Raw genomic sequence first — 12,661 nt, 5'->3', positions numbered from 1 at the left:
TTCAGCATGAAATATAAATGCTAAGTGGAATCTCTTCTTTTATTACTTTACAGGAAACAGGACAAGAAATGAAAATGAGGATTTCTGTACTATTGTAACAACTTGCATGATTACAAGAATTTAATTATTCACCTTTCAAAAGGGCTACAGTAATTCCCAGCCTGACTTACACCGTTATGAAGAGATAACCCAGTAGGGGTCATACAAGTTCCTGTCTACTAATAACTATTTCCATTGCCACTCTCAGTTATTGAACTTTTTGCTGCAACAAGGTATAATGCTTCATAGTAATTGTTGCATAGATTTTTATCACTGCTATAAGTTGAATTCATATTTGAGAAAGGTGAGGTGAATGAACTGCAGTGACTGAAAAAACATCATGGGATTTATCTTTACCCAAAAAGTAAATCTGGACATTCTGGAACTCAAACCCCACTCTGTTTCAACTCTGCCTTTCTTACTCTATGTGCCACACTCCCTCTAGCTGCTATGTACAAAAATTATTTAAACCCTATTATATAACAAAAAATACCATTTACCTTTAAATAAAATGTTAGTTACACAGACTCCAATCATTCAGTTCTCGCCAGAAAGTAGGGCCCCAGTCACTATGCATTAGGTACATTAAAAAACCATTGACAATAATGTTCTATTTCCTCAGGGATTTTTCTACAGTAACTCATTTTCATTGAGTAGAGGTCTAAAAAGCCAATATTCATGAAAGTTTTGTTTATTACATCACTGTTTTATTCATTCCACCAGTAGCTGTGAATTCTTGAAACCTGATATGTTTCAACCTATGGTCTATTTTATACAGTCTGTCACACACACACTTTCATTCTTGAGTATACAACTATTTTGTATTATCTTCCTATCCTTATAGGCAGCTTGAAACAATAATACAGAAGTGTAAACAATGCTACTTTCATTTATGTGGTTTGACTGTTAATTCTAATGCCAGATGATGGGAACAGCTACCTGATAACTCATCATTTTAGTGATGGAAAGCAGGTAGAAGGGCAAGAATGAAGCACAAAGTTGGGTAAGAATTAGTAGCTGCTGCATAGAAGAAAATGCAGAGGGGGAAAAGGAGAAGATGCACAAAGAAAGGATGGAGAAGGAGTAGAAACAAAAGACAGAAGTAGGGATCATCAATTGTATAATTAGTGATGGGCAAGAGAGATCATGAGCCCAGGTGCTGACTAGGCAGGGGCACTGGAACAGAGGCACAGGGGCTTAAGACTTTGGTAGTTTCTGCAGCAGTGCAGAGAAGGAGAGCAGGAGGAAGTGACCAAAACCCAGTAGCCAGGGAATGGAGATAAGGGAGTTTGAGCCTCTGGAGCTAGGGGAGAGGGAGGAAGATGGAGCCTGGGAATTAATTTGGCATTTTATATAGTTGTTCAACATGGCTTTCAGTACCACCCTCAAGCCTGTTTTCCTGCAGCCCCAGCTGCTAGGTCATGACCACTTGCTTCTCTGCTTGCTCCCCAGCTGCTAAGTCATAGCCACTTACTCCTATGCCAGTGCAAGCCATACCTCCTGGAGCCCCACACCTGCACCCACTGGCTGCTGGGTCCTGGCCACTTCCTACCACTCCATCATTACAAAGCCCATAGTCGCTTGAGCCTAGAACCCCTCCCCCCACCTCTATTCTAGTGTCCTCCTCTCATGCTAGGTATTCCTCTACTGCCCAGGTGCCAAAAATAAGAGTGATGCCTCTGGCAGTCTGTGGCAGGGCAGAAAACAGGCAGCAGCCAAGTGCCTGATGAGGGCAGCCACTTTGAGACCCAGAGATAGAAGCTGGTCTGCAGTTTGCTGTAGGAGGAAGGAGATAACGTTAGGCTGAGAGGCTGCTCTGGGAATATCAGGAGGTAAGGGCAGGGGCTATGGGGTGGAGGTGATTCCTTGTTCTGGGTAAGATGTAAAACTGCACCCTGCTGGGGAAGGGTGGTCTGGTGGGGCTCCTAGGGGTGTGGGAGTCCCCAGGAAATGCCAAGCCAGTTATCATGCCAGGCTAGTGAACGGTGGGTGGGCCAGGGTGCCTTATAACCCCAGCCCCACATCCTTGGTGGTCTTCTGACAAGCAGGGGGAGCCCAAGCTCATTAAGGAGCCCTGAGGCAGAGCTCAGGCTGGAGGAGGGAACTGGGGCCATGCCCAGGCAGCCGAGGGAATCCTGGGGGCGACAAGTAGAGAGACCCAGAGAGGGAGAGGGGGGCAATGACTACAGCAGGTGAGTGAATAGAGGCCCTGTGAGTGTGGGCAAGTGAGGAGGCCCATTGGGGACATAGTGGCCCAGTGCGGGGCGAGGAGCGAAGTAGGCCAGCAGTTGTAGAATCGCTCAGTCAGCACTCAGGTGAGGGTAGTGGGAGACACCCAACAGGCTGTGCTGGGGCTGACTGAGGGTGGAGATCTAAGCCCAAAGCTGGGAAGGCCGGACAGTACGAGTGTGGCCCTGAGAGGGAGGGCAGTATGAAAGAGCCTGGGTGAGAGCCAGCGGAGTGAATGGGACCCCGGTGAGGGAGGGGTGGTGTGTGAGTGGCCCTCTGGGGCTGTAGAGGAGACCTACAACTGTGTACCCAGTCTGCCAGAGAGGTAACACACACAGAGTAACATCTGCAAGGCACAGGACCCGTGGAGGGGAGGTTGGAGAGGGCATTAAGACCCTTGCTAGTAAGGTGAGTAATGTGTAGCCTCCTGCCTTAGTAACAACTCTCATATTTTTCCATCAAGGCGTGGCAGAAGAGTGAATTGGGCAGTTACCCCAGGAGCAGGGCAGCCGGAAGAGACCTGACAAGGATGCCACCCTGTTACACAGTTGTTCTAAACTTAACGATGCTGAAAAGTATTGAAAATAATACAAAGTAATAACATTTTGGTGTTTAGCTACTACTTAAACTATACTCAGCTCTTGATCAGTGTGCAGATTTTTCAGTTATATCAGTAGAATTTCCATTGGAGAATGGTAGGAATTTGCCATCCCAAATATACAGCCTGGTCAATACCCCATGATTATAAGGGTTCAACCTTTCTTCAGTACTCTATATTATTTCCTTTACCTGTCCACATGAATATTATTGGGAATTCTCATTAGTCTTGTATTAAAAACCTTGAAATTTTTTATGCATGACTCTGTATGTCCACATATGAGGAGACAGTGGCAAAACTACTTGAAGAAAAATGAGATTGACACTTGTTTACATCTTTTTAAAAGTGTTTGAACCCTTTTATTTGTTTTTGAGCTAAACAAACTTTGTGTGGGGACTTACTGATTTTCTTATTGCAAAGAAAATTCACACTTACTAGCTACCCTTAAAAGTACAACAGAACAACAATCTTCAGGGAACAAAGTCTTCAAGTAATTTGGGATGAGGCAGAGTTTCCTAGGGAAGCTAAACAGAATAGCAGGAAATCTAGTGGTAAATAAGTGATTTCACTTCCTGGCATTTTGCCCAAACAGACTGTTCAACTGAGTATTTTAGAACATTCAGCTGAGAATAAGAAATCCAGACAAGGAAGAGAAAATCCAACAAAGCAGCTGGGAGATGGGGAAGCAGCAGGTGCTGATATATAGAAGTAGTTAATTCAGAATGTAAAAGAAAATAGAAGGAAGGGCGCGTTCTGAGCTTAGTGAAATAATTGTTGTCTAGGAGGATATGGGAGGAGTACAGCCCCTTTGCAGAAACAGCAACTTCCATTCTTTGTGTGGAGTGAGCCAATTCAAAATGGAGATTTGGTCATTTTACAAAATGCTTTTTGTTTCAACTTTATAAACAACCCTTTTTGAAGCACTTTTGTCTCCAACACTTGACTCCTTTCAGCTGTTCCTAATCTTTTGTTTGAGAGATGTGGAGGCAGAAATTTTAAAATTATTCATCCACTTTAAAATGTGGAAAAGATTTGTACTGTACCGTACACAGGTGTTTTTCTGTCTTATTGAATGATGACGTGTTCATATGTTCTTTATTTGAGGGTGTCCATACTCTCTTGTCATAAAAAAACAAAACAACCTGCTTTCTGTGCTTGAATTTTAAATGCGTGTGCATGAATCTTCTAACCAAAACTATACTCATGCAGTAGTACCTGGGATCTAATGGTATACATGCTACAAGAATGTAAGAAAGTCTTGATTACTTTCCGGAAGAAACTCATATTAAAAGTAGGAATAGGCATAAGCAATAGAAAGTGAGCATCTGGAGGTGGACACACCACAATTTAGGGTATTCAACTCTGGAATTTTAAGTTAAGTTCTTTTGCAGCTAAAATATAAGGTCATTTTTTAAATTAAAAAGAGTCCGTACTTGTTGGAGATGTCTTGGCAATCTATGCACACAAAGAACCTGGACTTCTTCAAGCCTGAAATTAAAATTCCAGCAGTACTGATTCAGTTTTTCCTTGTTAAAAAGCAAATAAATTGAGTTCCATCAATTCCAACATGTGGAAGCGGGGCTTTTGGATGGAAAAAAAGCCTTAACACTGATTTGTCTCAGTGCAAAGCAGGTATTTTTCAGTGGAACATTAACCATTTATCTTAGAACATATAATTGCATATTTAGTGCATTAACATGTGTATAGTCACATGATAATTTTTTGTATAAATTTGTCTAAGCTTTATGCACAAATTCGGATTGTCATTTTTCTTGTTTTTGTTATATATATTTGTATTACAGTAGTACTCAAAGGTCCAATCAGAATCAGGTCTCCTTTATGTGTATACTGCTAATTTACACTACCTGGCACATAGATTCTGTCTTGTATGTGAAGAAATAACAGTACACAGAAAATGCCCATTCATTTTGAGCATACAAAACAGTAACAGGGCACACTTCTTGGTGTCTGTTACAATTAGGAGAGTTTCTTATGACACCCACCAAAGAGAAAAGAAAGCGTACCTGTATGGGAAAAACAAAGGAACGAGTCTATACACATTGTTATGGCCCCTGGTGTCCCTGATTGCCTCTTCCAAGGCCAGTGATGGGGAACACATGGGAGTGGTACCAGTTTCTCACTTGTTCTGGGATGAATCTCAGAAGTTAAAATCCAAGTTGGCCCACAGGGTCAGATGTCCTGGAGAGGGGATGCACAGGAGAGCTGCAGTTTGTGCAGGCTGTGTGGAGGCACAGCAGATCAACCGGATTAATTAGTGTAAAGAGTAGGAGACAGCCCGGTAACTAAGGTGAAGAGAGAAAAACTTACCTAAAACAACTAGACGGTGGGTGAATCCCGTGTTGGGTGAGCAAACAGCGGTCCTTGGTGAGTCCTCCTCATGTTATCTTCTGTGGGAAAGAGGAGCATGGCTAGGCTCCTGGGAACCTTCAAGGAGGGAGAGCCTGTTAATTAGTATGGGGAATTAGGAGGTGAACCAAACGTGTCCTGTGGGGTGAAGGTGTGGGGCCGTAACGTGGGCAAGGCCATGGGCTTCTAAACTAGAGAGCTAGATGAGATGGTGAGTCTGGGACTAAAAGAATGAGATTCAATGAAGCCCCCAAGCATGAAGCAGGGAATGTGTGGGTGGCTGATGAAGCACTGCCAGACTGGTGGTGTGATAGGCACAGAAATCATAGTATTCTATGAAGGGATGTCGAGATTGTAAGAAGGAATTAAGGATAATTAGTGTAACTTGGCTGGATCCTGTGAGTCATGTATGGACTTGTTTAAAAATAAAATAATAAAGGTTGCTTAATACCTGGGACAATAGAGACTGAGTGGCCATTGTTGTCCTGGAAAAATATGAATGTCCATGAAACTGATATTCACATTTTATAAGAAAGGGGCTACAACAATAGAAATAGGAACTACCTAGAGTTCTATATTTCAGAAATTCTCATTTTGTTTTTAGCAGCTATTTCTTTATCTTCTCTAGCACAGAAAAGCAGAGGTCAAATAATTTAGTCCTCCGTGTTCACCAGCTGCAGTGCTAAGAGAAAGGAGTAGGCTAAAATTTGCAGGAGTTTATTTTTGGTAACAATAAGCTCTGCAGGCAGGCCAAATTCACTGGATAACTCATTCAAACTCAGTAGAGATTTACTAGGTTACACAAGCAGTGGAAATGGCTCCGGCAGTGCATGCTGTTGAACAACATACATTTAACTATTAGCATATTTATACTGTCCACATGTACAACATATTAATGTTGTATGTCTGGGTCAGTGCAATTGGCTGCAGTCGGCGTGTTTGGCCATGGGGCCCCCAGACAATGCGAATGGCCATGGGAGAACCAACCCCCACCCCCGTCGCTGACTGGCTGATGGGGAGACAAGTGCCTCCCTGACTCAGGAGGCACCAGTTGTCGATGACCGTGGGGGGCACTTTAAATTCATTGAATGAGCTTTAGTTAAAGCATCCCTGCCACCATTTCAAAGTGCAGGGCACTGAATATACAAGACACTGCAGGCACTTTAATTAGAGCAGCTTTTGCAGCCACTCTAATTTAAGTGCCCCCCTCCCCACCACAACACTTGGAGCACATGTAAAGATGCTCTAGATTTCTAACACCTGGAGTGGAATCAAAAACTCTACATAGGTTTCCTGTACACCTTGTGAAGACTTAAGTGTGTCGGAATGAGATCCAAAGGAGTCAGCAGATTGCATCTCATATATTATCAGCACATGCAGCATAAAGTTGCCAAAAGCTGAAATGTTGAGAATAGGGGTGAGTCTAAATCCTGCTCCTCAGGCAACTTACCAAGGACTACAGAGAACCATGGCCAAGCCTGCACATTTCTTACACTGACCTTTCATTTTAAAACACAGTTGGAGGAAGTACAATGCTGCCTCCATCCCTCTGTACAATAGCCTACATCATGCACAAAGTGGGAGACCTAACTTAAATCCCCTATCTTATCTGAGGGGCTTCAAACTTACATCCTCCATGTTCCAAGGGTGCCAGAACCACCCAGCTATATATTGCTCAGAGAAGTTGATGAATACTCTCCAAGCTACTTGAAGATGTTCCACTATGCATTCACTAGGCCACAGAAATACAGCAAATGCAGGCATTACCCTGTAGCCCAAGACACCTTATAGGTCAGAGGTTAGGGAGTGCTCAAGTAAACCAGGCCCTAAATTGGGTTTTACCTAACCTGCTCTTATTTTCATAAAGGAAAAGCTGTAATTAAATTATGCATAGGTGCATTGCTTTTGTTGAGTTGTTCTATGCTAAATTCTTATCATGTCAGGAAGGAGATGGCAGGATTTGCAGTTTCAAAGCCCTTGAGACTCATCATTTTTTTAAGCATTACCTTTAATCACACCTGCATTATGTGGCAGTATATGAAAGAGAAATTTTCATTCTTTGCTGTATAAATATTAGAAAAATTGGAAAATTACTTAGTACCATAATCCCAAAGGCTTTCTATTTCAATATAATAAGATTCTTAGGATAGGGAGATATTTAAATTCACTTATAATCTCAACATTATGTTTTAATAAAGATAAGTTAGATTGTAGCTTCAAGCCACTGATCACAGTTGGTGGTACTGCTGAGGGGCCAGGGGCAGCTTAGGGAGGTGTTCTGGCTGACCAGAACTGAGAGTGGGGCATGGTATAACAGGTAAAAACGTGATATATATGTTTTCATCCCAGGCAAGCTTTGCTACTACTTCAGATGGAAAAGGAAGGTGCCTTTTTGATGACTGAAATAGTAGTTTAATTGTTTGTTAATGCCTGGTTACACAATTTGCATGATGTTGTTTTATGTTCTTTGACCGAGAAGAGTAACTCAGGATCATGACAAGTTGTTCGAAGATACTCCAAGATTTTGAATTTCTCAAGAGAGAAGTAGCAGGTTAGCAGGGTTCAGAAATTTTAAAATAGTTTAAACTTCTTTCTGGACCATAAAAACCTTGCTCAAGATACCATGCCTAGAAAAAACAGGCCACTGTAAGATTTAATGGTTTAGAGCCACATTTAATTTTGTCTTAACATACTTTCATATAACAAATGCATATGTATACTTTTAGTTCCGGGACATGGTCAGATGGTCACTATAGATGAAGGAGAACTCTGGAGCTTCTGCCATGAACAACAATAGCACTAATACTTGCTATGGGGAATGGAAAATCTCTGTCCGTTTCCCCCTTGCTAGCCTGCATTTGCATGGCTTAAAAGGGAAACATACTCACATGCAACCATTGTATGCACACTTCTATCTGCCAAGGGTACGGTCAGATCTTTGTCTGGTTCACATATTTTCACCTGTGCTCAGACTTTAATCAGAAGTTCAGGAAGAGAACCAAGGGAACCCTTCCCCTTTGTGTTAGGCTTGATTCATCCTACATAACATATTCTTAAGTAGTCAGGCATGTGAGTATAAAATTAACTTTCTGTGAGCATTTGAATAAAATTTAATTGTTTTTTTGCTTTTAGATCATGAACATAAGAAATGGGAAAGTACACATCCAGAGCAGTATTGCCATGTTTTTCTGCATGCATCTTTCCCCCAAAAATCAGCCCTATCCCTACCTCTACCCCAAATTAGGGTACATGTATTAAGTGGAAAAGCTGATTTTCTGATTGAGATAGAAGCACCTTGCTTTTAGTTCTGCTCCATTCTGCAATCTCAGTTCATTGCTATTCAGGCAGCTAAGGGAGTCATTTGACTTAATGGCTCATAGTTCTTCACCCCAGAACTGTTAACGATCATCTCCTCTTTAATCGTCCTGATGTTTTACTAATCAAACTAACCTTTCTTAGGTCAATTCTACTGTCTGCTGGCTGCTCCTGGTTTTTCTCCTCTTATTTCAGTTCTAGTTAAGCAGGAAATGCATGATAAGTCAGCTAAAAATTAGTCTTTGTCCCTGCTCTATGAAGCCATAACTCTGGGAAAATCTTTTTTTCTTCATTCTGCCTTTCAAACACAAAGTGTATATTATATTCTGAGGCATATTTTATGTGAAAAAATATGAATGCTTGTAGAAAATATTTTTCAGTATTCATCCAGTTCTGCTTTCCTTCCATAGCCACATTTTCAGATTTCCAGTTTGAGTTCAGTTTGTGTTCTGCACAGTTGTGTGCAGCATCACTGGCCAAAAAAAGGATAGAATGTATACGTGCAAAAAATCAATGGTTGTCCTGCACGTTAATCCTATCATCGTGTCATTATAGCACACAAGGGACTGTACATAAAAAGTACATGCCAACAATTGTGTGAACAGTTATACCCACATAAGTACAAGTTATGTTTGAAAAGCTGGACCTCAGTGGTTCACTTGTGTGTGCGCTATGGGGATTTAGAATCATAGAAAATTGGGATTGGAAAGGATCTCAGGAGGTCATCTTGTCCAAGCCCTGCTCAAAGCAGGACCATCTCCAACTAGATCATCCCAGCCAAGGTTTTGTCTAGTTGGGTCTTAAAAACCTCCAAGGACGGAGATTCCAAAACCTGTCTGGGTAACCTGTTCTAGTGTTTTACTCCCCTTCATATTCACAACTGTACATTAGTACGCCTGATATGGACAATGCTGAATAATAGGCGGCTACGCGTCCACCTGGGTGACAGTGTCAGCTCACCTGGTTCTCGAGCAATGGACTGCCACAAGATTCAATACTCACACCAGCACTCTTTAATGTACACACAAGCGATATTCTGTCAACAAAGCTGTGCAAATTTGTATATGCGGATGACCTTGCTTTGGGCATGCAAGTAGCCACCTTCAGTGACACTGAGTCCAACTTGAACAAGGACCTAAATACCATGGAGGAATATTTTTGGAAATAGAGACTCAAGCCAATATCCCATAAAACAACAATCACTGCATTCCATCTTGATAACAAGGGGTGCATCCACACATGCAGGGATGTGTGCTTGTAGCAGCCCAAATAGGAGTGGCACAAATTTGTGTTGGGGATTTTTTTGCCTCAGCGCACATACCCAGACATACACTTTGGTGTCGGATAAGTTGTGCCACTTGGGGCAAAATGACCCTGCCCAGATCTGCAGCCAGGGGGAGCTAGAGCCTGGGGCCAGCATGTGTGCTGGCCTCAGCAGTATAAAAACCTGCCCTGTGATGGCCCCAGCAGTATAAAAAGCTGCTGGCAAGTAGCTCAGGGCTACTCACACTCAGGAGCTACTGGGGATGGAGCTGATGATCACACATGATCATCGAGTGTGCCAGGCAGCAGCCCCTCCACCTCCACCTCCAGAACCTCCTCCTGACCTTACCTGCACTGAATTACTTCCCTAATTGACTGTTTGCTCCTGCACTCCCTCACAGCTGCCTCACCATGTCTGATCCTTTGCCTCATTTCCTGCCTCCTGCTCTGCTGCTAAGTGCCTGGCTGGAGGCCTGAGGGGCTCCTGGACTGAGCTTCAACAAATGGAGCCCCTCCAGTGCTCCAGCCACCTTTTACACCTGCCTCATCAGCCTCCACTGTGTGTTTTGCCCTTGTGTAGTAAGTCCTGTGGTCCACTCCCCCTGTCCTGGCATTTGTTGTGTGCCTACGTATGCCATTTCAAGTCTCCCCAGCCCTTGTGTGTGTGTCCCCTCTCCCTTTCTTAAAATGTACCTCGTTCCCTCCATCTAAGCATTTTTGTGACCTGGTCATAAAAAGAAACAAGGTTAGTCAGGCAGAAACTACCTGCTATGAACCTGTGCTGGGCACCCTTCATCATTATTTTTTCTGCTGGACTTCCACAAATGTGATCCTTAATAATTTTTTCAAAGGTTTTCCCAAGGACAAAGGTGAGGCTAACTGGCCTATAGTTACCCAGATCCTCCTTCCTCCTCTTCTTGAAAATAGGGACCACATTGGCCCTTTTCCAATCATCTGGGACCTGACCTGAGCACCATGAGTGCTCACACAACCGTGCCAGTGGTTCTGCTATGACACTGGCACGGTGCTTCAGCACCCTTGGATGAAGATCATCCAGGCCTGCCGACTTAAACACATACAGCCCCTCCAACTGTCCCTTCACCAAGTCAGCACTAACAGTTGGTGGGCTGGTTTCCCTCCTCTGATCATCTATAATCCAATTGGGAGAGTTGTCCTAATCCATGTTCAAGAATATGGAAGCAAAAAACTCATTGAAAAGCTCAACTTTGTCCCTCCTATCTGTCACCAATTGCCCTAATCTGCCCTGTAGGGGTCCTATGTTACCCTGCACCTTCTTTTTGCTCCCCATATACCTGTAAAAGGACTTTTTGTTGTCTTTAATTTCTATTTCCAGCCAAAGTTTCATTGCAGCTTTGGACTTTCTAACACTCCCCAAAGTGTGAGCCAAGTAGGTTTATTCCTCCTTGGTAGCTGCCCCCTGCTTCCACAGCCTGTGTGCCTCTTTCTTTGCCCCTACACTTTCCTGGATTTCCATGTTTAACCAAGAGGGTTTCTTGGCCCCATTGCGCCCTTTCATGCACAAAGGAATTGTCTCCTTTTGCACCCCAAGGATCGCTCCCTTTAGGAATGACCACTCTTCCTGGACTGTCATCTCACCAATGCCCCTGATCATCAATGCCTCACTAACTAATCTCCTGAGTATATTGAAGTTGTACTTTCTGAAATCTAGCACTTCTGCCCTTCTGGTTATGTTTCCCACCCTTCGCTGGATAGTAAATTCAATCAATTGATGGTCACTATCCCCTAGGTTACCTTGTATCTGCAGATCCCCCACCAGGTTATCCCCTGTAGCCAACACCAAGTCTAGTAAGGCACTTCCCCTAATGGGACTGTATACCTCCAGCATTAGGTGAAGGTCTTGTATTCAGGTTAAAAACCTACATGAATGGTTGGACCTGGCTGACTTCTCCCAGCAGATGTCAGAGTAGTTTAGGTCACCCATGACAACCTTGTCCCTTGACCATACATCAAGACATCTGCATTAGAGAAGTCAACCTGCAGCTCTGGAGTTGGTGCCATCACGCAGGTGCTCCTGGGAGGCAGCACACCTCCCATGCCATGGGATCTAGATGACAAATGGCTCCCTCTGTTCCTTTCAGGAGGGAGTCACCCACCATGATGACTCTTCCTCCGGCTGTCCGGTTGTCCCTCAGCCTGCATGGTGGTGGATGTGGGTGTGGCTTCCTCTACTGCCCTTCCCTCCAGTGCTTCCAGGACCTCATATCTATTTCCCAGTTGCACTTGGTGGGGGGTGGAGGGGAAGGGGGTTGTCTCAACAGTATGATGCATGGCTCTGGAAGTGACTATCTTCCATACATCTGCATCGGGTTCCTCCGAAGTTGTCTCACCTCTAGGTGACCAGGTCTGAAAAGAATGAAAGTACCCACCAGTCTCAGTAAGCTTCAGCTCCCTTCCTCCCCACTGCCTCTCCTTCCCCCCATATTCCCAGCCTACCCCTATTGGATTCACTAGCCCCACTGTATTTTTTGTTTTTCTTTATTGGTTTACCTCTCCCTTGGCAGGGCAGGAGACTGCTTGGGGGCCAGATGCCCCCACAGAACTTCCTGCAGCCCCCACTATAGGGGCAGATTCCAGCCAGGCTCCTGAGGGGCTGCATGTCCCTACAACTCCCAAACAGGAGACAGAGTCCAACTGGCCCCTTCCAGAAGTAGACAAGCCCTTGCAGTGGGTGCCCCTATGGTCCCACACCAGAGGGGGTCGAGATGGGATCCCCTGACTGACAGGCCAATCTTGTCAGGAACTCTATGCATGCCCCCCAGCCCAGGGTTCCAGCACTACCCTGCCATCTTGTGAAGGAGCCCCACCCCC

At 44.0% G+C, this 12,661-nt stretch overlaps 1 long non-coding RNA gene across 1 annotated transcript; it reads left to right on the top strand.

Annotated features, from left to right (window-relative positions):
* The first annotated feature begins 422 nt into the window (after window positions 1-422).
* LOC109298650 lies at window positions 423-4,011 on the top strand. The gene is made up of 2 exons (XR_002097669.1): window positions 423-1,871; window positions 2,732-4,011. It is a non-coding gene; the product is annotated as an uncharacterized LOC109298650 (long non-coding RNA).
* Window positions 4,012-12,661: the final 8,650 nt, after the last annotated feature.

The sequence above is a fragment of the Gavialis gangeticus genome, unplaced genomic scaffold (genome assembly GCF_001723915.1).
Source record: "Gavialis gangeticus isolate Ggan-Ray unplaced genomic scaffold, GavGan_comp1, whole genome shotgun sequence".
NCBI classification, from domain to species: Eukaryota; Metazoa; Chordata; order Crocodylia; family Gavialidae; genus Gavialis; species Gavialis gangeticus.
Note: the sequence above shows the minus strand (reverse complement) of the source record. Positions and strands in the feature narration are given on the sequence as shown.